The 4847-nt window shown below is 28.6% G+C and overlaps 1 long non-coding RNA gene across 1 annotated transcript; it reads left to right on the top strand.

Annotated features, from left to right (window-relative positions):
- The first annotated feature begins 2230 nt into the window (after positions 1–2230).
- On the top strand, positions 2231–3153 carry LOC131630683 (uncharacterized). The gene is made up of 3 exons (XR_009292402.1): positions 2231–2355; positions 2475–2489; positions 2589–3153. It is a non-coding gene; the product is annotated as an uncharacterized LOC131630683 (long non-coding RNA).
- The last annotated feature ends 1694 nt before the right edge of the window (positions 3154–4847 follow it).

Below are 4847 nucleotides of genomic sequence, written 5' to 3'. Positions count from 1 at the left end.
CTCTCTAATAACTCAATTAAGTCAAACAACACAAACAATCACAGTAATCAAGTCAAATATTAACATAGTATGGTATTGAGATCAAAAGATCAAGGGATCTTGGATTAGGATTTTGATTATGTACACTAACCTAAACCTAATTGTTGTTATGTTTAAATGTTATTATTACCTTAAGTTGAATTATGAATTATCATGTTGATTTTGAAGTTGTTTAGTCCGATAAATATGTTAAGCGAATTAAAGTTGAATAATATTAATAGTTGCCAAGTGTTTTCAGTGACTAAAAGATGTGATGTTGTTACCGTTGAGAAATTATGATTCCGCTATTTAGTTGATTAATTGAATTGAAATATGTTGCTATAAGTTCATCCAGGTTCTAAGTGTTATGTATTTGCATAAATATGATTAATGTATGTTGCTTATGTGAAGTAAATGTGACATCCATTGTATGATTAAATTTTCCACAGTCTGATTTTATTAATATTTGATAGTAGAATTTGGGTGTTATAGTTTTCGGCAAGTTAATGTGTCTCTCGAGTTAAGAACAATGGGGTATTGGAAATGTGTTGGAATGGATTTTGTACACAGAAAATCGTGGAAAACTACTTTTGTATAGTAAGCAATTGATTGACATTAGCGTGCAATCGGTTGCACAACAAACAATTCGTGAAAAACTGCTTCTATACAGGGTGCAGTCGATTGCACAGTGTTGAACAACACTTTCGTAAAAACTTCGAAAATTCATAACTTGAGTTTCAGATGTCCTATTCGAGTTCCATTTGAAGCATTAGAATGCTAACATAATGATTTTTTTAAATGGTTCTAGTAACTGAAATTGATTTAATTGGTATGTGGTGATGTTTGATGAGAGGTGTAGATTATGTACCCATTTTTGGTCACTGGATCCTTCGCCCAACAAAAAGGAAACTTCTCCTAGCCGTCCTCATCAAACATTACCATGGTGCGATGATCTTTCCCTCTTTCCCTCACAAACATGTCTTTCTAATTCTTGTATTGATTCAAATGATGTAAAGATGGCTCTCTGAAGAAGGGAGCACACAACGAATCATTTACCTTTGTTGGTAATCTTTGTGCCATAGATGGAAAAGAAGAACCCCACTGTGGGGGGTACCTCTAAATTCCTACAAAGGATTTCAAACTTTCGAATGAAGATCCATCCATTAGGAAAAATCTAATAAAGGGAAATTTTTTATAGCTCTAAGCACCTTATACTTGTACACGATGAACGTGATCGATTAACACCCCTAAAGAAGTTGCTCCCTGATCCATTAGGCGTGCAATGCAAATCCCCTCTTCTTTGAATAAGGTCACCTAGATAAGACCCTCTTCATCCATGGATCCTGATAATTTCAGAATTTATGGAAATCACCCACCTTTCTTTGCTTATTGCACATAATGCCATAGTCTTTAACCTTGGAATTTTTTGTATTGCGTGAGAATGAACAAGGGAAAGGAAATAATTATCATTGTCACACACACTATTAGAACTACTAGTACTCTCGTAACTCCCAAATACATCTATTAATAAGAGACGTAATTATAGAACCCTGTTCAAAGGAGGATATAGCTTATATGGATACTTCCATCGAACCGTCGGCCTCCTATTTTTACATCCCGTTTGATGCATTTATTTTTAAGGGTGAGGTTTGTAGTCAACTAACCTCTTCTATTATTTTAGGTTGTTTTATTTACCTCCTTTCAGTCAATTCTTTCAAAAAATGAATATCTAATTTCTTAATTGTGGTCTTCTCAATGGAGTGGTGAGTTTATGTTTTCCTTTTTTAAAGTGTTATTTTGGTGGCTCCCCCTTAATTAGAGTTTTGTTTTGCTTACTTTTATTTATTTTTAGTGTACTACTTATGCTCTTACATATATCATTTACTTTTCTTTTTTTAAATATATTTTAATTTGTTTTCTATTTAAAATAAAAAGTCTACATTTTTCTATGTGATATTTAAAGTCTCTAAAATCTTTTCTTAAACAACACATATGCATCATAATTTTGACTTGTATAGTGAGTTCCTGCTCAAAATATATGATACTATATTACACATATGCATCATTAAATGTCATAAAGAGGCAAACAAAATATATAAATATACATAAGGGATATTTAATAATAGTTATAATATTTTGAAGTGACATTTAATAATATTTTTTATGAAATGTTTTTTTATCGATGTGAGAAAGGATCAACTTTATAATTTATAAAATGACTAAATTAAACCATTTATTACATACAGGGAAAAGGAAGAAATATGACCAAAATTATATTGTTTGTTTATGTCATGATTATCATAATTTCTCTAATTTTTGCTGCTATAAACGTTGAAGGTACATTATTTTATCACAATGTTCTTATTCGGTTACCTTTTCAAATTTTCTTATTCAATTTACACACAATGTTTTATCTAATATAATTTACATTATTTTATCATCTATTATTTTTACAGCGGTGTTCTATCCACGTAAGTCACTTCTATCCTTTTCAAATTTTCTTATTCAATTTATATACAATGTTTTATTTAATATCATTTACATTATTTTATCCTCTTTTATTTTTACAGCGTTCTATCCTAGTATGAGATGTACTAGTGATTCGAAATGTTCTCCATTGAGGTGTTGGGAACCTTGGATAGCAAAGTGTGTCAATAAATGGTGTAGATGTGTAACTGCAGAAGACCTATGATAACATTTGTGATGTCCCATAGCTTTTGTTTTTATTTATTTATTATTTTTATAGCAATGCACCTTGACACCAAAAATAACATTAAATACTTACACTCGGCTACGGTTTACCGTGAACAGTGTAATAGTACTCGTGAATAATAAATTTTAATGGTAACTAAAAGTTGGTTAATAAAATATAAAAAATGTATTAATAAAATGGTAAAGTTGGTTAAAAAATGCTCACATATTAAAAATAATTTTTAATAGTAAATAAAGTTGGTTAATAAAAAATACAACATTGATTAATAAAGTTATGAAGTGGATTTAATAAATGTACAAATATTAAAAATAATATTTAGTTTTAAAACAATGTTAATTAATGAAATTAAAATATTAGTTAATGAAATTATGAAGTTGGTTAATAAACATTCAAATATTAAAATAATTTTTAGTAGTAATATAAAGTTGATTAATGAAATGTAAAATGTTGGTTAATGAAATTATAAAGTTGATTTATCACACAGTTTTATATCGGAATTCTTTAATCTAAAAAATAAAAAAATTATATATTTTACTATTATAATATTTTACTATTTACTGGATTAATGAATAATGAAATACTGTGTAAGTATAGTCAAAATAGCTTTTATTTTAATTTTTATGACTTTGTATTCTATTCTTTATTTTTATAATTTATTAAACAGTTTCCCAAATGATTTATCTGATACCTCATACATTTGGTAAAAATTTGACATCTGAAATATGACGGTTTCTAAAAACCGCCACCACGAATTTAAATTGTGACGTCATTTATACTAACGTAATATGTTGAATATTTACACGGTTTTAACCGTCGATAAATAAAAATTCTATCTATCCATCGTCAATCTATGGGGCACTATGAAAATAGGTGCTTTGTTACATAAAAATTATGAAGTTGGTTAATAAACGCTCAAATATTGAAATTAACTTTTAATAGTAAAACAAAGTTGATTAATAAAATAAAAATCTTGGTTAATGAAATTATGAAATTGGTTACTAAACGTTCAAATATTGAAATTAATTTTAGTAAAATAAAGTTGATTAATGGAATTATAAAGTTGGTTAATCATACAGTTTTATATCGAAATTCTTTAATCTAAAAATAAAAAATAAAAAAATTTATATATATATATATATATATATATATATATATATATATATATATATATATATATATATATATACACACACAATTATTTACTGTTATAATATTTCACCGTTCATTATATTGATGAACAATAAAATGCACCAACAATTCAATCAAATGCACACGCTAATCTTTCACCCTCTTTGCAACATAGCATCTAAAAAATATAGAAACACATAACAACATTTCATCGTAGCAATACATAATCATCATCAACATGGCACATTTATATTTGGACATGAAACATCATCAATACATTATCACACAATCGTCATAACAACAAAAACACCTACACAATGGTACTCTCATATCTATGTACGTCAATCTTCAACAAAACAACAACAACATCATTCACATTGTCACTTCCCCTTCACAGCGATATCAACATAACAACATAATCAAACTTCGTCATAACATATAATATTACTCATTATTCCTAATAATCAACAACCAAGCAACAATAGCATCATAACAGCAACAACCAAATCATTATAACATCACATAGCATCAATTTAATATCAACATATATTATGCAATCACAACAATTCACAATGAACATCTTTAAAATTAGATATCACACTGGACAACCTTATAATAACACAGCATTATGACATCTACAATCCTCCAAACATGTTATTAACTCATCAAGTTATAATTAATAACTGTGACGCAACATCACCACATCATAACATCACAACACAACAGTACATGCCATTAGGGGTGGACAAAAGAAAATGATCTGAAGCTAACCGTCCAGCCCATGCTACCTGTTAGCATTCGTTCGGGTCAAAGTTGGGTCATCGGATTATTCGGATGGCTCAGGCGGGTGTGTTAGGATAGTGACGGTTCGGTTCGGTTTGTGAAATTCAATCCAAAAGAAACTGCAACCGACCGATTTACAACTTTATAATATTATTATTATTTTAATTAATATAAATCAATTGGGTTGGATGTTCAGTCCAACAGG

This window comes from Vicia villosa, unplaced genomic scaffold, assembly GCF_029867415.1.
Source record: "Vicia villosa cultivar HV-30 ecotype Madison, WI unplaced genomic scaffold, Vvil1.0 ctg.000715F_1_1, whole genome shotgun sequence".
Lineage (NCBI taxonomy): Eukaryota > Viridiplantae > Streptophyta > Magnoliopsida > Fabales > Fabaceae > Vicia > Vicia villosa.
Note: the sequence above shows the minus strand (reverse complement) of the source record. Positions and strands in the feature narration are given on the sequence as shown.